This window comes from Scyliorhinus canicula, unplaced genomic scaffold (assembly GCF_902713615.1).
Source record: "Scyliorhinus canicula unplaced genomic scaffold, sScyCan1.1, whole genome shotgun sequence".
In the NCBI taxonomy this organism is placed as follows: Eukaryota; Metazoa; Chordata; class Chondrichthyes; order Carcharhiniformes; family Scyliorhinidae; genus Scyliorhinus; species Scyliorhinus canicula.
This window is the reverse complement of record NW_024056010.1, coordinates 246,101-265,538: the sequence shown is the minus strand read 5'-3', so window position 1 is coordinate 265,538 and position 19,438 is coordinate 246,101. Positions and strand designations below refer to the sequence as shown.

Here is a 19,438-nt window from a genome sequence, read left to right as displayed (position 1 = left end):
TCTCTTCTATTATTAATGCAGCATCCTGAAATCCTACAGAAAAAAGCAACCGACTTTACACAATATTTGTTTCGTTATTCAATGCTTGAGTTGAGTTTAAGAATTGATAATTATGTGTTTCTTATATTTGACCGCATTGTGTTTTGGTGTGTAAAATGCTGCAGCTTAAATACCGTTCATGTAGAAGAAAGGCGGGGTAATTGTAAATCAACTTTGAGCCTGGATTCCCACACTGGCTTTTCCTGTTTCTCCATCAGGAAGACCGTTTTTTCTTTCTCAAAGCTGGTTCAGCTAAGCCTCTGGCATTTCCTCTAAGTCAGTTACAGTATCGTTTGTGTCTGTCCTTTTGAGCACACATTACTATAAGACATCCTTCAATCTGGCCTGTTGCATTTGCTGATCCCAATGCCATCTTCTCTGCATTGGAGAGACTAAATGCCGACTGGGTGACCACATTGCAAAACACCTTCGCTCCATCGACAAGCTGGTGGCAGACTCTCCTGTCGCTTGCTATTTGAACTCACTGTCCTGCTCTCATGTCCACATGTCCGATCTTGGCCTGCTGCAATGTTCCCATGTAGCTCAGCACAACGCCGAGGAACAGCACCCCACCCTCCGAATAGGCACGGTACAGCCTTGCGGATTTTACAGTACGCTCAACAACTTCGCACCGTGAAATCACTCTTCCCACTTCACCACATGTTTATTTCCATCAACTTATTTTCATTGCTTCCATTGATATGTCTTCCTCTCCCATTGTCTCCCCCTCCCCATTCCCCTAGCCAATCGCATCCCTCTTGGGAAATCCGCCCCTTGTTCCCCATTGTCATCTGCCATTAACACATTCTAATCTTCTAGTAGCCTCTGTCAGCACAGTTCTTAACACTGATTAGAAACATTTACATTCCCTTTTTCTTTCGGCCCAACACATTTTTGTTATTCTCCACCCATCGCTGGCCGTCTGTGGAGACACAATGCTTCACGCTCCCCCCACCACCCACTTCCCCCACACACTCCGCCAGTCTACACCTGACCAAAGATCCAGTTGTCCAGCTTCGACAAAGAGTCACCCAGACTCGAAACGACACTTGCCATCTCTCTCCACAGAGGCTGTCAGACCTGATGAGGCTGTCCTGTGTTTTCTGTTTTTCTTTCCCATTGACGCATACGCAGTAAGTTGCTTTCATTGTACATTTAGACATGTTTGAAATGGTGATTAAATATGTTCATCTGCACCTGTCAACCCAAAAGATTCTGTGGTGGATGAACAAACTGCTAATATCCGAATCGTGGCAAAATAGGGAAGGCTTTTCTTCCCCAGGTGTCTTGAATATTCCGTATTTCTGACTTTGTTGCAGGAATTTTAATATCTCATGAGAGACCAAATCTCATGTTCCTCGAACGTGCGAGATTGAGGAAGAAAGTTATTTTGTGCAAACATTCGTCACACAAAATGAGAAGCATGCGATTTTTCTGCCCCGTTTCGAACCGGGGACCTTTCGCGTGTTCGGCGAATGTGATAACCACTACACTACAGAAACTGCTGAGAGCATCGCAATCAGTGGCCCTGTGCAATGTTGAACCTCAATGTACTGTTGCAGCTTCTAACGGTTCCGCTGAGAGGCCATGTCACTTATTGCAAGAAGCCGTTTCTTTAAAACTGATGTCTCAACTTATCAAAGATCAGATATTGAACTTTGCTGAACTGGAGATAAGTTATGTTTTGCTTGAAGATAAATTGAGAGGGCAGGGCTTTCAAAAGTAACCACAGCTGAAACGAGAATTGATGATGCCCTGCTAACTTTGCTCTGCATCGGGAACCAGCTGTCCAACCCACTGAACTAAAGGGGACGCCAAAACTGGAAACTCCGAGCCAGCCAGGTGTCGAACCTGGAATCTCCTGATTCGTCGTCAGACGGATGATCCATTGCGCCACTGGCCCACAGCAGTTATAGATGAAGACCAGTTACGAGATCGAGGTAATATTTAGCAACAGACTAAACTGGAAGCACCAGATGTTTCGGTCCGGTTTCGAACCGGGGACCATTCGCGTGTAAAGCGAATGTGATAACTACTACACTACAGAAACAGTTGGCAACACAGACGCCAACGGACCTGTGTCACCTTCAACTCAACTGCCTTGTTGCAGCTTCGCATGGTTCGGCTGAGACGTCATGTCACTTCTCACAAGAACAAGACTGTTTCTTAAAAATAGATATCTAAACTTACAAGCCAGAAGAAGAACCTATATTGAACTGAAGCATTTGTTCAGCAAATCTCTAACGGCGGAATGCTCTCTTCTATTATTAATGCAGCATCCTGAAATCCTACAGAAAAAAGCAACCGACTTTACACAATATTTGTTTCGTTATTCAATGCTTGAGTTGAGTTTAAGAATTGATAATTATGTGTTTCTTATATTTGACCTCATTGTGTTTTGGTGTGTAAAATGCTGCAGCCTAAATACCGTTCATGTAGAAGAAAGGAGGGGTAATTGTAAATCAACTTTGAGCCTGGATTCCCACACTGGCTTTTCCTGTTTCTCCATCAGGAAGACCGTTTTTTCTTTCTCAAAGCTGGTTCAGATAAGTCTCTGGCATTTCCTCTAAGTCAGTTACAGTATCGTTTGTGTCTGTCCTTTTGAGTACACATTACTTTCAGACATCCTTCAATCTGGCCTGTTGCATTTGCTGATCCCAATGCCATCTTCTCTGCATTGGAGAGACTAAATGCCGACTGGGTGACCACATTGCAAAACACCTTCGCTCCATCGACAAGCTGGTGGCAGACTCTCCTGTCGCTTGCTATTTGAACTCACTGTCCTGCTCTCATGTCCACATGTCCGATCTTGGCCTGCTGCAATATTCCCATGTAGCTCAGCACAACGCCGAGGAACAGCACCCCAACCTCCGAATAGGCACGGTACAGCCTTGCGGATTTTACAGTAGGCTCAACAACTTCGCACCGTGAAATCACTCTTCCCACTTCACCGCATGTTTATTTCCATCAACTTATTTTCATTGCTTCCATTGATATGTCTTCTTCTCCCATTGTCTCCCCCTCCCCATTCCCCTAGCCAATCGCATCCCTCTTGGGAAATCCGCCCCTTGTTCCTCATTGTCCTCTCCCATTAACACATTCTAATCTTCTAATCGCCTCTGTCAGCACAGTTCTTAACACTGATTAGAAACATTTACATTCCCTTTTTCTTTCGGCCCAACACATTTTTGTTATTCTCCACCCATCGGTGGCCGTCTGTGGAGACACAATGCATCACGCTCCCCCCACCCCCACTTCCCCCACACACTCCGCCAGTCTACACCTGACCAAAGATCCAGTTGTCCAGCTTCGACAAAGAGTCACCCAGACTCTAAACGACACTTGCCATCTCTCTCCACAGAGGCTGTCAGACCTGATGAGGCTGTCCTGTGTTTTCTGTTTTTCTTTCCCATTGACGCATACGCAGTAAGTTGCTTTCATCGTACATTTAGACATGTTTGAAATGGTGATTAAATATGTTCATCTGCATCTGTAAACCCAAAAGATTCTGTGGTGGATGAACAAACTGCTAATATCCGAATCGTGGCAAAATAGGGAAGGCTTTTCTTCCCCTGGCGTCTTGAATATTCCGTATTTCTGACTTTGTTGCAGGAATTTTAATATCTCATGAGAGACCAAATCTCATGTTCCTCGAACGTGCGAGATTGAGGAAGAAAGTTATTTTGTGCAAACATTCGTCACACAAAATGAGAAGCATGCGATGTTTCTGCCCGGTTTCGAACCGGGGACTTTTCGCGTGTTAGGCGAATGTGATAACCACTACACTACAGAAACTGCTGGGAGCATCGCAATCAGTGGCCCTGTGCAATGTTGAACCTCAATGTATTGTTGCAGCTTCTAACGGTTCCGCTGAGAGGCCATGTAACTTATTGCAAGAAGCCGTTTCTTTAAAACTGATGTCTCAACTTATCAAAGATCAGATATTGAACTTTGCTGAACTGGAGATAAGTTATGTTTTGCTTGAAGTTAAATTGAGAGGGCAGGGCTTTCAAAAGTAACCACAGCTGAAACGAGAATTGATGATGCCCTGCTAACTTTGCTCTGCATCGGGAACCAGCTGTCCAAACCACTGATCTAAAGAGGCAGCCAGGAGTCGAACCTGGAATCTCCTGATTCGTAGTCAGACGCTTCACTGGCCCAAGCTTTCGCTTTTCCTCGATGATTAAGACCAGTTACGAGATTGAGGTAATATTTAGCAACAGACTAAACTGGAAACACCAGATGTCAAGCCACATGTTTTCTTTGCGGCGTAGACGGCGGGATTAATTCACATTGGGTTTGCTTTGAGAAGCTGAGGTCAAACTACATGGAACCAATACGTTCCCGAGAAGTTTGTCTATGTGTGGGCATTCACATTTCTATTGACTAATTCTGGTGGACTCAGATAGCTCTCTGTCCCTTTCATTTTATCAGTTCAACAACTTCAGACTGTGAACTCTCACTTCCCCCTCCACCCCAAGTTTTTTCCATCAACTTATCATTTCTTCCATTGATATGTTTTACCCTCAGCATTGCTCCCCTCCCCCAGGCCATACCATCCTACTTCAGCAATCTGATCCCTGTTTGTAATTGTTCTCTGACGCACGGCTTACCTTTGTTCTGCCATTAACACATTCTGACCGCTTGATGCTCCATCAGCACCTTTCATAGCCTTGATTAGCCTCATTTACATTCCCTTTTTCTTTCTGCCGAGACATTTTCGTCATTTCCCACCTTTTGCTCGCCCTCTATCGAGGCCCAATACAGCACTCCACCACCCCCACCCCCCACCCACAATCGTCTGAATCTCCAGTTCCAGTTCTCCAGCTTTGACAAAGAGTCCACTTGACTGGAAACGACAGCTGCCATTTCGCTCCCCAGAGGCTGTCAGACTTGCTGAGATTGTCCAGTATTTTCTGTTTTTGTTTCCGTTTGAAGCATCCGCAGTAAGTTGCATTTGTCACACATTTGGACATGTTTGAGATGGTGATTAAATATGTTCATTTGTAAAACCCTGAAATTCTGTTGTGGATGAACTAGCTGCTAATATCCGAGCTGTGCCAAGATATGAAAATTCTTCACCCCTCATTGCCTGCCGAAAATTCAGTGCTTGGGCCTTAATGTTCAATTCAGTTTAGTGGCTCATGTGAGAAGAAATCTCATAGTCGTGGAACACACGAGATTCCGGCAACATTTAGGAACAGTATTATTTTGTGACCAGTAATTGTGCTCACTTTTCTCACACGAAATGCTAAATGTTTCTGCCCGGTTTCGAACCGGGGACTTTTCGCGTGTGAGGCGAATGCGATAACCACTACACTACAGAAACCGCTAGCGATCAATCGATCTGCGGAATGTACAACCTGACTGTGTTGCTGCAGATTCTGATGGTCTGTTTGAGAGGCCAGGTCCCTTGTTACAGACAACTGTTTCTTAAATTAACAGATGTCTCAACATATAAAGCCGTGAGATGTAGAAATTATATCGAAATTAATATAAGTTATATTTTTCTTAATGTCGGTCTTAAATTTGTGCTCTTTGGTCTCGAGGTCTGGTTCTCGTTTAGGGATTTTCAATCAATGCGTATGGGAGTGGTCGTGGGTTTAAATCCAGGACAAGCCCTTTACTCCAGGTCAGAGATTATGAATTGTTTGCGATGCTGACGGCGGGGTTGATTTACATTGGCCCACTCTGAAAAAGATTTCTCAGGACTCGGGATGTTACGTCGTTTCTTTCCCCACAGATGATGCTCGAGAGAGAGAGAGAGAGAGACAGTGTCTGAGCTGGAGTGCGTTTGGATAAAATTGATGCTCCAGATCTGTGTTAACCACAGGGACGTGACCCATCTAATCCACAGAGCCAAAGTGGAGAATTGAAATGACTGGAGAGCTGGATCTTAACGCTGACCTCCCGGACTTCGGCCTCCTGAAATTTCAGCTTTCACACTCAGTGTGTGTTCAACAGTTTCACACTGTAAATGCTGCACCCATTGTGTGTGTCCTTACATCGCAGATTTGGGTTTGAATCTTGTTTCCAGTTGTTCTTTGTGTCCGGGCGGTAGTTTTTTTTTTAAATATAATTTTTATTGGCATTTTTTACAGAAAATATAAAACATAACGACAAACAATGAAATGCAACAAAATAACCCATAATAACTGTAACACCCCCAGACCGTATGTATCACATCCCCCCACCACCCCCCCCAACCCCAATGAACAACAAAAGAACTTAAAAATAAATTAAAATTAAATAAACAAACATAGTCATTGTCCGCCCCCCCCCTTTTCCCTCCCCCTTCCCCCCCTCTCCCCCGGGTTGCTGGTGCTACTGCCCCCGTACCCTATCGTTGAGCCAGAAAGTCGAGAAAAGGTTGCCACCGCCTAAAGAACCCTTGTACCGACCCTCTCAGGGCGAATTTGACCTTCTCCAGCTTAATGAAACCCGCCATGTCATTGATCCAGGTCTCCGCTTGGGGGCCTCGCATCCTTCCATTGTAGCAAGATCCTTCGCCGGGCTACTAGGGACGCAAAGGCCAGCACACCGGCCTCTTTCGCCTCCTGCACTCCAGGCTCCACCCCAACCCCAAAAATCGCGAGTCCCCATCCTGGCTTGACCCTGGATCCCACCACCCTCGACACCATCCTCGCCACCCCCTTCCAGAACTCCTCCAGTGCCGGGCATGCCCAGAACATATGGGCATGGTTCACTGGACTCCCCGAGCACCTGACACACCTGTCTTCACCCCCAAAGAACCTACTCATCCTCGTCCCAGTCATGTGGGCCCGGTGCAGCACCTTGAATTGGATGAGGCTAAGCCGCGCACACGAGGAGGAAGAATTAACCCTCTCCAGGGCATCAGCCCATGTCCCGCCTTCGATCTGTTCCCCCAGTTCCCCCTCCCACTTAGCTTTCAGCTCCTCTACTGACGCCTCCTCCGCCTCCTGCATCACCCGTCCGGGCGGTAGTTGTTGATCAATCTGCCATCGATAGCTCTTCCACACATATCTTTTGTTTCTTTATTTCTTCTCCTGCGCTAACAGGGAGCTGGCACAGACTCGGCGGCCCGAATGGCCTCATACTGTGTAGTAATCATTCTCTGATTTGATGCTGACCTCATCAGGTGGCCAGGGAATCCAAGGTATTTTCTCATTTAATCTCTCCTGACATGCCCCCTATCAGAGTCCTTTCCTGTTGTTCTGTTTCTTCCTTCCGGGAGTTCACTTGGTCAAGGCGTCCTACATTTCTAACCTGTCCCGGTTTTGAATGAAAGGTGATGGTCAAAGACGAGCTTTGTTGGCCTCAAATGCTGCCTGACTCCCTGAGTTGTTCCAGTATTTTCCTCTTTCTCTTTTCTGGTACATTCAGTATCCCGGGAATTCTCCGAGGAATGTAATGAGAATCTATAGTCAGGGCAGTTCGGATAAGTCTCCAGATTTCCCAGCCAGGTTCTCGGCAGCTTTGCACAAAGAAAACCAAACGGTACCTTTAAATATCGCCGGAGCTGATCTCTCCGACAGTGCCGTGTATTTCTGCGCCATGGAGCCCACACTGCTGCAGAGATACAGCGGATCCGGTACAAACACTCACTCTGGGAGTCCCAGCCATTTCTCGGCAGAGGGCGCTCTCACATTGATAGACAGACACAATTACGCAGCTTGTGGTGGTCACAGTGTCATTACCAAACCATCAAAAACAAACACAGCACTCACTGAGAATAAGCGAGCAGAAACTGAATAATTATATTCGTTAGTTTATAACTTGCATTTCTACTAAAATGAATTTCACAACTTAATTTCCGGTTCGTTAACTCACATTTAGTCTTTTTATGATCCTTACATTGCTGTCTGAATTATTGTGTGAACGTTTCTCCATCTCCGTTCCGCTCTTCTAGATCCCTTTGATCAAAGCCGGGACACAGAGTTTATATGACGGGATTATTTTCATAGATTTCATAGAAGTTACAGTTCAGAAGGAGGCCATTCAGCCCATCGAGTTTGCACTGGCTCTTGGAAAGAGCAACCTACCCAAGGTCCACACCTCCACCCTGTCCCCACAACCCAGTAACCCCACCCAACACTAAGGGAAATTTTGGACACTAGGGGAAATTTAGCATGGCCAAACCTGGCCACCTAACCTGCACATCTTTGGACTGTGGGAGGAAGCCGGAGCACCCGGAGGAAACCCAGGCACACACGGGGGAGAATATGCAGACTCTGCACAGACAGTGGCCCAAGCGCGAATCGAACTCGGGAGCCTGGAACTTTGAAGCAATTGTGCTAACCACAATGCTACCCTGCTGCTCCGTGTACGATCTTATTTCTTTGTATCCTGAAAACTCGTGCTGGTGGTGCCCAGTGGGTCACTGGCGTAATCTTTCCCCAAACGGGCCCGACCTCTTACCAGTGTAGCCACCGAAGTTGGCCATTCCCTCAATACAAAATGGGGGAACGCAAAGCTTGCAGGTTAAAATGGACAATGTTTGCAGCACAAGCAGGCTGCAGCAAGCCAATGTGTATTCTGTCTGCTGAGAGAGCAGACAGCACCGAAACGAACATTCCACATACTAATGAGGCAATCTCCGGGATAGTTAACATAGCAATGGAACGATCCCAGGGACAATGGACACAAATGGGGAAGTCATTGCAACAGTGTATGGGGAACTAGACACTCCTGACCCCTTTTAATCCGTACCAACCTGAAGCCTGCAGACTAGAGCAGAGCAAGAGGCCTTGTCCCCTGATCCGGCAGTTCCCTTCCAGATAAGCATTGGTTTATTTCGTGGTAGGAATAGTTTAATCATCTTAGCGTGTGCATGGGTAGTATTATAATTGTATTATAATAAACTCAGTTGTTTGAACTTACTAATTGGTGTATGGTTTTATTGCTTTGAACTTCACCTTGAAACTTGTGGCGGTATCTTAACGATACCTGACGACTCCAGAACTAAGTAATGAAACAGAGCCAAATTGAGTGTTAAGCACACTCACCCAGAACGAGCAACACCAGGTACAAGCCCAGGGGCGTCTCCAGCGCAAACATGTAGACCATGTTCGGTCCAGAAGACCATTCCTGCCAAAGATTCCCCGCCCCAGCAGCTCATTTCTACAGCCGCAGAGACCAGACACAATGGAAAGTATGCCTCATAATCTTCCTCTGGTGCCTCACTCAAAGCCTGCAGACTAGAACCGCGTGGAGATAAAGACGCCGAGATAATGGAGGCAGCAGACTCTGACTCCGAGATGGAGACACAGAATGCCTCGGAGGGGTCTCAGACTCCCTGCATAAATAGGGCTGGCCAGCTTGGAACCAGGAAGAGAGAGGAGTGAGCAGCAAGAGAAGATGCTGCTGCTGTTGTATATATATATTATTGTAAATAATTGTTATTTCTTTGTATCCTGCAAAAGGGGCTTTTCACAGTGACTTCATTGAAGCCTACTCGTGACAATAAGCGATTTTCATTTCATTTCAACTCGTGCTGGATTCTTCGTTGCCCTCACAAAACAGTGATTGCACAGTTTATAACAAACCCCAAGGACAAGAGTCCCCTAGTCGCCACATTCCTCCCCGAACAGGCGGCGGAATGTGGCGACTAGGGGCTTTTCACAGTAACTTCATTTGAAGCCTACTCGTGACAATAAGCGATTTTCATTTTGATTTCATTTCATTCTCCTTTCCAGTCTGTTTAATGTTTTCTGACACAACTGTGTTTCCGTCCTACAATAACCAGACCAGCAAACCAATTCCTACTCCCGTCTGGATCTATGTAGCGATTCTTCTTCGAAGGCACTGACTGTATCCCAGCTCTGATTGTTCCCATTCACTGACAGACAGTTCCCCACCTACAGGTGTTAAACCACCTTTGGAGACGCAAGAAAGTGAAGTAAGAAAACCCTGCGAAAGACAGCCGATTCTGAATGGTCCGGATAGAAGCTGTTGCTTCGAATTTCAAATTTTACAGATCGACAGCGGTCACCCAGTGTCTGGATTGTATGAGGCTAGTGCGGGCGGGCTTTTCGGGAGGTAATTGTGGAACAAGCACATTTCATCGCATTTGAAATCATGGTTTCAATCGGAATTGTAAACATATGATTATTTCATGTTTGAACATGTATTTCTGATCTGAGTGACGGAAAATTCTGTTTCTCGGCTACTGTCCTCAGAGGTTAAGACAGAAGAAGTTTCTGTTTTTTGTTTAACCTTTCATGCTGCCTTCTTGAACCGCTGCAGTCCATGTGGTGTTAGGGAGGGAGTTCCAGGATTTCACCTCTGCTGCGTTACTCATGTCAGCAGACGAGCAGTGAGGCTAAAATAACAAAACAGCAACAGCACCGCTCAGACAGCTAAACTCTATCTATCTCTGGGTGGAGAAAGTGGCTCAGAAGAGTTGATCAGAAGTAGGACTCACAGACTGAATATACCATGAACAAGAATCCCACTCCCTTACTTTGCACTGTGTCTTCGAGCTCCAGTCTGTTGACGTTTCGACAGACACTCGAGCAGATTCAGCCACATCGACCAATGGCGATATCAGTCGCTCAACTCCACACCGGGAGGAAGCCACCTTAACCTCGAATCAAACTGTCAGCCACCTGTTTCCAACAATGGTAGTAAAAATACACTGCCGAATCCAATCCGACAGCCAGATCCATCATCAAACCAGTCTCCAGATAACCCGGCCTTGCTGTTTCTGATCAGCTGTTAATTCTCTGAAACTCAGGGCTGGATGTTCAGACCAGCTCCGGCAAAGATGTTTCTGCCCCTTCAACCAGTCCCATTGACGTCACTCAGTTTACAGACTTACGTCACTAAATCTGCAGGGTGACGTCACACGTGTCCTCAGTCATAGGCGGTGCTCAGCCGCATGCGCATACTCCGACACACACCCCACCAATGCTGAATCTCCCTCACAGCTTCACTTTGCGATCACAAGCCCCAGAGACCCGGCTCGGGCGGGCACGGTGCAGTTGGTGTTAGACTCAGTCTGATATACAACAGCGCTGCCTTCGCAGATTGTCTCTAGTCCTGAAAACTACCGAGAGCTCCAGAACACAGATCGACAGGATCCAACATGAAGCTGAGCTTCACTTTAGTGATTATCTCCCTGAATTTCTTACTCTTCTCTCCGTGTGAGTGTGATCACTGTATCTGGCGGAATATTTCACACATCAGATCTGTCATGCTGTACTAATCGTAACATACAGTTTCCACTATTGTATATCTTGCTATGTCATGTTGTATTTGATTGTGCTATATTATATTCTCGCGGTATGTGTGATATTAAATTTATCATGTTATTTTACATCTCAGATGCTGCTGGCAGTGAAGAAGTATCACAGTCTCCAGAGTCAATCGTTGTTACCGAGGGAGATGTTGCATCCTTGGCCTGTTCCACCACAGTAGCAGGAATGATCCTACAATGGTACAGGCAATACCCGGATGGAACCATGCAGCACCTGGCGAGCGGTACAAGCGATCAGGGCAGGATCACAGCCCGGTTCATTTCAGCAGACAAACACAGCTCTCTGAATGTTAGTGACGTTCGAGTGACAGACACCGCCACCTATTTCTGTGCAGTGGAGGCACAGTGAACTAAAAACCATTCAGCGCCGTACAAAAACCTGCCGAGTCATTCTGAAAGTGTGTAGCCTGTGCAGTTACCCGAGAGCAAGGATGTTAGTAACACTGTTCCGTGGATATGCCGCAATGAGTGAGGTCTGTTCATGATTTGGGTTTGCTCTTTCATATCAGAAAAGAAGGGCCATAATCCATTTAAATTCATTTTATTTATTTAGAAGTCACAACAAGAGAACACGGGTTCCATGGTGCTTCTAGATAATAATCATTGTGCCGTTCGGCGAGCCAATATTCAGAGGCCGTTGTCTATTTCTTGTTTTAAATCAAATTCCAGACTGAGACACATTCCAGTTTTGTTACAGGGATGAGTGATGCACAATCAGTCTCCCAGGATCCGTCCGAATTGAAGGCTCTAGAAAGACAGTTCAGTTATAATCACTCCATGTGCAAGAGCTTTCTCTGTCTAGGTCGGCAAGTCAATATTACGGAATAACTGCGAGATATTTACCGATGAGGTATCGGCTGAGACATTGAGCTACGTCACAAGACTTCTCAGATCGGTTGATTTGAACAAGGACAACAGTGGAAATATTTGATAAACAAACCTGACAATGTTTGTTCTCCGTGGGCCTGGGATGGAATTAACCCGGCTGATCAAGGCGCTAAAGAAGACGACACAAATACTCGCAGAGGATTTTTGTGCGGGTTCTTGGTTTTTATCTGATTCTGTGTTTCACTGCACAGGAAAAATACACCACACTTAGACCGCTGAAATTATGAGCAACAGGTAGACATTGTCTTCAGATTCCATCTTTTTATAGTTTTTACAGTCTTACTACATCATTAATAATTCAGTTTGGACACTGTGCCCGTTTCTGTCCATATCAGTGGATGTTTCTTATTACCTGGGTTGTATATTCGCAATCCAACCCTTCAAACACAGCTACTGTCACCGGAAACTGGATCTGCAAGTAGTTCGCCTGTGAAAGTAGAGGATCTAAAGAGCAGGAGGTTAAACAGGATTGAGATATTAACCTCTATCTAACTGTATGAGTCTGTGTAAATTCCCATCAATCTGTTAAACTGTCTTGATGAGCACAATCCAGTACTTAACGTGCAAGAGCCCCACCACTAGTATTAGAAACATGTCTGACTGGATCTCTCAGTGAATGGGCATGGGATGAGTCAGGGATTGAGAGGAGAGAGGGAACCCGGGCTCTGTTCAACTCAATGTCCCACCCAGACACAGCAAGGGAGCCAGGCCCACTGTGACATCACTGAGTATACGTCTGGATTTTGGTCTCATGTTTAGATTTGTCAGCAACTGTCCTGAACCCACATCTTTCTTCATTACTAAGGTGTTGGTGATAATCCATCTCGGTGGCTGTGCCGGTTTCTCCTGATATCATTGCATTTTGTATATGTTGGGGCCTTTATATTGGCAATTTAACTTCACCGAACCCCCTTCTGACACTGTTATTGTCACTGCTGACTGAGCTACTGGATTGCACATAGTCCGCCTGCGAAAGTGAAGGAATGAAATGAACAGATTGTTGTTCCTCTATAAATTTAGAGTTTTTTTTCAATTAAGGGTGGCCACTCCACTTAGCCTGCACATCTAGGTTACGGGAGTGATAATGTTCAAACACCACAAGGACAATGATCTGGGACAGGGATCGAACCCATGTCCTCAGTGCAATGAGGCAGCAGTTGATACAAATTTGCTTGTATCTGCGGCATTTTTTGGGACCTCTGATGCAGGCACTTCATAGACATTCCCGATCGTTAATTATACTCTAGCCTAAGTGTATTAATATGCTGATCTGGTTTAATTAACACTATAACTACTTACTGTGCCAAAGCGCCGCCAGTATTATCACAACCATGTCTGACTGAATCTCTCCCAGTGAACTGGACTGGACTGAGTCAGGGATTGTGTAGGAGAGAGGGAACTTAGTGCAGTGCAGGGAGAGGGTCTATTGTGACATCACTCGCCTCCCATCCTATCGGCTTGGCCGACACCATCAGGTGAGTTTCTGACGCCCGTGCTTGAATTTGGCGCCCTCTGCTGCCGGATTCGGTTTACTCCGTGTTAGAATTCGGCTGTTGAGTGGATTCAGTATTGACTGCAATGCATATCAGGGCGGGAAACCTAGACAGAAATCTAAATTCCAACTGTTTATACACTATCTTTGTCACTATAGGTGTTTCTAATCAAAAAATGATGCTTAATCTGTGCAAATCATCCCTGGAGTCCTCGGTTCACACCATGGATGCGACGAAGTCGAAAGAATGCCAAGACTTTGGTGAACATGCGGAGGTTAGAACTCAGAATAATAGCAGGGCTCAACAGACTAGTTTTCTTTATTTTGGTTCTGACGAAGGTACAAAAGGGGAACTGCGCTGAACATCGCTTTTTCCAGAGACCAGATTGTCTGGAATTATTTTCATTAGCTGAAGGTTAAATGTCCTATAAAGAAGATAGATGAATGAGATTTCATGCTGCAAGTGAATTAAACGTCTGAATGGATCAGCACCGAGGCACGGGCGGGATTCGAACCCGCGATTTGTGGTTTACGAGACCAACGCCTTTCCTCTTGGCCACCGCACCTTAGGCAAGGTAATGATGTTGATTGCACTGTGAGTTGTTATCATTTGGAGTCTGACGTAACAATTGATGAGAGAAGAAGAATCAATGGAACATTTAATAATGTATTGTCAGAACTTGAGAACGGAAAACCCCGCGGGATTTAAATGCAGGGTGAAAAGGGAAATAGAAAAAGTTCTTTCAAATAGGCGCAGGTAGCGTCAGTTCAATCTGCCCCCACCCCTCCGACACTATATTGTTCTCAGTGAGTTGAGCAGGTGCAGGATGGTCACGGGCTGCTGAATGCTCAACTGTCGCTATTTCCGCCCCATCACTTGTGACTGCAGCTGATAACCGCCGCACACATTTTTCAGCTTTGTGTCTGCGGTGCCCAGGTCACAGCTTCCGTTTGGTGCTCTCGCCCCAACACCATTGGGATATTCTAGACATTGCTGCTGCTGCTCGATTCCTGTCATTGGTTGGATCAGCAATGCAGTGGGACCTGAATCTGGATTGCTGCTCTGACAGATAATTGCCTGACCTGAAGAGCGATTGATTCAGGAACTATCGCGGGGAACCGCCTCTCGCTCTCTTCTTTATGATCTCGCTGCTCAGTATTTCCTTTACTGCAAAACCCCCATTCTCCCCTGATTATGTAACCAGATATTATTGTTAATTACATAATAATGATCATGGTGCGGGTGACCGTTACGTTGGTCAATATGAGGCTGATTCTGAATTTTGAGATTGTTATTGTTTTCTGTTCGTTTGTATCAGACTGGAGCCACCAAGACCCAGCGGAACATCGGGGCGCTGAAATGAAGGTTGAAGTGGATATTGACGCCACAAACCAATACAATCGATCCTGAGGATCCACAGTCTGTATCCGGGCGGCCTGCACGGTGCATGTTTCGTCTGATTGGAGAGAATCTGCGTAGCAGCAAAGATAAAAGTGATCTCAATATGACCCATATATAGAGAAATACCAGTACACAAATACAAATATCCCTAGGTATGCCTGTGTCGGCAGTCACATTATAGCAGAAAGACAGTCGATCCCAGAAACAAACCAACACCAAGAGGAGGAGGGGTAGGTTGGGGGGGGGGGGGGTGGTGTGTGATATTTTTCTCTCAAGGTGGGTGCGAGAGGGCGATCAGAAAGACCATCGCCATTTATAATGAATATGTGAAAACGGAGCAAGACGGGAACATAGAACATAGAACAGTACAGAACAGAACAGGCCCTTCGGCCCTCAATGTTGTGCCGAGCCATGATCACCCTGCAAGATGTAGATCTTTGTCTTTTTTTCTGAGCGAGCTTCGTGAATCTATGGAATTCTCCCGCAGAGACCGCTGAGGTGGGTCCATTGAATATTTCGAGGCAGACGTGGTTGTATTCTCGATTAAAAATGAATTTAAAGTTTATCCGGGGTAGGCGAAATGTGAATCTGAGGTCAAGATCACATCGGCCACGAACTTGTTGAACGATGGAGGAGGCTCGGGGAGTGAATAAACAAATCCTGCTCAAATTTGTTTTGTTCGTGGGTCCGTGAAGAGGTATCGCAATCTCCTGAGTCGGTGTTTCTTATCGAGGGAGACACAGCATCGTTGAGCTGTCCCAACACAGCGCCATGAAGGATGCTCCAATGGTAGAGGTAACTCCATGCCACAGCGGGGGCACGGTACTTGTTATCAGAACAGGATCACAATATCTGTGCACCTCAGCAGTGACGCACAATCTTCTGATTGCCAGCGATCGAAAGAGAACACCTGTCCCCTGAGGCAGTGCAGAAAAGATCTGGAAGGATCGGACAAACACATGGTCCCGCGGTCGTGGACCTTTCCGAGTCAGTGACTCATCAGAGCCCCTTGAATTTTACAGCACTCACCATGGACAGCACCACTCGTTCACCGCCTCGCTGAAACATAACCCTTATCGGGGCGACTCCATAACAGAAAGCAGGAAGTGTCAACATATATTTGATATATTTTTGATCGGAAAATCCAAGTTCTGCTGAAGACTACAGGGGGGCTCAGACTCAGTGGCCTTAGATCCACCTAAGTTAATCCTTTGGAAGATTTTATCATCCCCACATCTGAGTGCTTACAATACTTCTGCTCAGAAGTGGATATTCCAAGCGTAAATTTACTGTGCATCGCGGCATGCAGATTAATCTCACAAATCCCAAACGGCTCCTTTATTGAGCTGTACAAGGATTGAGACAGCAATGGAATTGGTGGATAAATAGACTTGAGTGCTTTTCTGTGCTTTTAAGGGCAGGAACGCAAAATTAGTGGAATTGAAAATACTCTCTGAGATTTTTGTACATGGTTGTAGCTGCTTTGTGACACTGTGCTCATTGCACAGTAATAGACCGCCCCGTCCTCCACACTGAGCGCGTTTATATTGAGATAACTATTCTTTTTAGACTTGTTGGCAGCCGCCAGATATCGCCTTAAGATATCCTCTTTCTTCATCGCCGATATGTTCATGATGATCAATTTCGGCGGCTGTGCCGGTTTTTGCTGATATTATAGCATGTGGCACACAGTCGGGTCTGTATATTCGCAATCTAACTGCACTGAACCCCCTTCTGATGCAGATATTGTCTCCGGTGATTGAGTTACTGGATCGGCGCATAGTCCGCCTGCGAAAGTAGAGGAATGAAAGTAGAGGAAGAGTTAAACAAACATTGCGAGAATCTGAGAGTTAGAAACACGTGGCTGTGGAACCGGAGAATCCAGCCCAGAATCCAATACTTACTATGCAAGAGCGCCGCCAGTATTAACAGAGACATTTCTGACCGAATCCCTCTGACGGAATGGGAATGGAATGAGGCAGAGATTGAGAAGCAGAGAGGGAACCCGGCTCTGTTCAGGTTACTGTTCCACCCACACACTGCAGGGGGGCAGGCAATATATGACATCACTACGGATAACTTTGTTAATGTTAACACGTGATTTAATCAGGCGCATGCTTGACTTTGGAACCCTATGCTGACCCGTTCGAAGTAATTCATTTTAGGAGGAGGTCCTTGAGTGGATTGGGTGAATATTTTATCTGCAGACATGAACGTTTGCCAGAAAGCTAAATTTCAGCACGGTGGCACAGTGCCTAGCACTGCTGCCTCACAGCGCCAGGGGCCTAGTTTCAATTCTGGCCTTGGGTGACTGTGGAGCATACACTTTCTCTCCGTGTCTGCGTGGGTTTCCTCCGCGTGCTCCAGTTTCCATCCACAGTCCAACGATTTGCTGATTCGGTGCATTGGTCATGTTAAATTACCCTCAGTGTCAGGGATGTTTAGATTAGGTTAAATGATTCCAGGAATTGGGCGGGGAATTGGGCTTGGGTGGCGTGCTCGTCCAGTGAATCGGTGCGGACTCGATGGCAAAATGTCCTCCTTCTGCACTATAGAGATGCTATGATTCTATTTTATAAATTGGAGCCATTTAGATACTGGTTTTGTCATCGCTGCTGTTTATATCGAAGCGTATTCCAAATTCTGCATTAATTATTGCTGTCCAAATGCAGTGAAAGACAAAGTACAAAGAATGTTTGCAAGTTGGAGAGAATGACAGTATCATATATCAGAAGAGTACTAGGAATGAAAAACGTTTATGAAACAGACAAGGGAATCTTGGATTAATTTGCTTGTCACAAAAAAGGTAGAAAGGAGAAGGAATTTACATCCTCACAATTACGCCCTTGTGTTGGAGTAGATCGCTTGTAATTATTTTCATTGGTTGAAGATTCAATGACAAAATCACTTCACTTTAATGGAAAATGGTTAGTGAAAGATGAATTTTATTTTTTCCATTGTGATTTCTTATTGTCAGGAATACCGATCAAAGTGGTAAAGGGCGAAGATACACAAAAACTTGTCAAAGGGATATTGTCATAAATTGAAAACGGAAGACAACGTGGAAAATACTGTATTAAAACCGCTTGGTGTCGCACTTTCAAGTAGGCCTCATTCCTTCCCTAAATGTTGTGATTCTGGGTCCTTCCTGCCCACATACCTGTTTTTTACCCCTCAGTCACTTGAACAATGAAAAGGTGCAGAATTGGCACTGACCTCTGGAGACTGCATTATACATGATGTAGGTAGTTGAAAGATTAGTGAGCAGTTGTTCTCTGGCTTTGGTACCACAACAACATTGGAAGTTCATCTTTACTGCGTTCACCACATAAGCTGACTCCCTCGGAACACATTTGCATCTCGTCTTAAAGATGATTTGACGTCGAGGTTCTGCCTAAGCAATGTAAGATCATTCGTTTTTTCTATTTATTTCTGGGGTCTATGCTCATTAGATTCAATGTAAGACATTGCTTGACTCATTGTACACCGTTTTAACCTCACTGTCTATCTCCTTGTCCCTGTTATTCTCTGATCATTTCACTCTCTTTGTTCCTCCAGCTGTATTGTCTGCATATATCTGTGCCATTCACAGTTTCTCCACCATATCTTCATCTCTTTCCCTTCTTGCCTCCACCTCTCCCTTATTTTTCTGATTATGTAACCAGTAACCCCACCTATCCTTTTTGGACACTAAGGGCAATTTATAATGGCCAATCCACCTAACCTGCACATCTTGCCCTGCAGGAGGAAACCGGAGCACCCGGAGGAAATCCACGGAGACACGGGGAGAACGTGCAGACTCTGGGGAGACAATGACCCAAGCTGGGAATCGAACCTGGGACCCTGGAATTATGAAGCAACTGTGCTAACCACTGTGTTACCGTGCTGCTCCTATTTTGGTCACTATTTCTATCACGGTTTCTCCCTCTGAATCTGTCATTTGTTTTTCTTGATTTCGTAGTTCGTATTTCTCCGTTTTGCTGCATTTCTCTCTCACATTGTACCTTCATCAAAAATCCCCCTTCTCTCTCTGTCTCGCTCTGTCTGCCTCCATATTTTCATTATCTGCCACTGTGTTTCCTATTATTTATCTCCCTGTTTTTGTTTCTCGCCTTGTCTCTCCCTCACATGCAGGTTTAAAAAAACAAGTCGCCAGTTGGCCGCCAGATGGTGCTTTGGTCCAACGTAAGTTTCCCGCGCAGTGAAATGCCAGTGGTTTCTTTTGCATTCCATTTTTTGGAAGTTCTTTGGGAGTAGTTGGCAGGTACTGTTGGAGAAGGTGAGGTTAGTCACTGGTGTGCAGCCAATAGAAACTGTGGTCATGTATATTTGGGTCCGGCCACAACAACAGACCTCAAACACTCCAGTATTCATATCA

General features: G+C 45.6%; 3 non-coding genes across 3 annotated transcripts; all 3 read right to left on the bottom strand.

The window, feature by feature from the left end:
- Positions 1-3,761: 3,761 nt before the first annotated feature.
- trnav-aac lies at positions 3,762-3,834 on the bottom strand. The gene has a single exon. It is a non-coding gene; the product is annotated as a tRNA-Val (tRNA).
- A 1,461-nt stretch (positions 3,835-5,295) lies between these two features.
- On the bottom strand, positions 5,296-5,368 carry trnav-cac. Its single transcript has one exon. It is a non-coding gene; the product is annotated as a tRNA-Val (tRNA).
- An 8,784-nt stretch (positions 5,369-14,152) lies between these two features.
- trnat-cgu lies at positions 14,153-14,224 on the bottom strand. The gene has a single exon. It is a non-coding gene; the product is annotated as a tRNA-Thr (tRNA).
- Between the last annotated feature and the right edge of the window lie 5,214 nt (positions 14,225-19,438).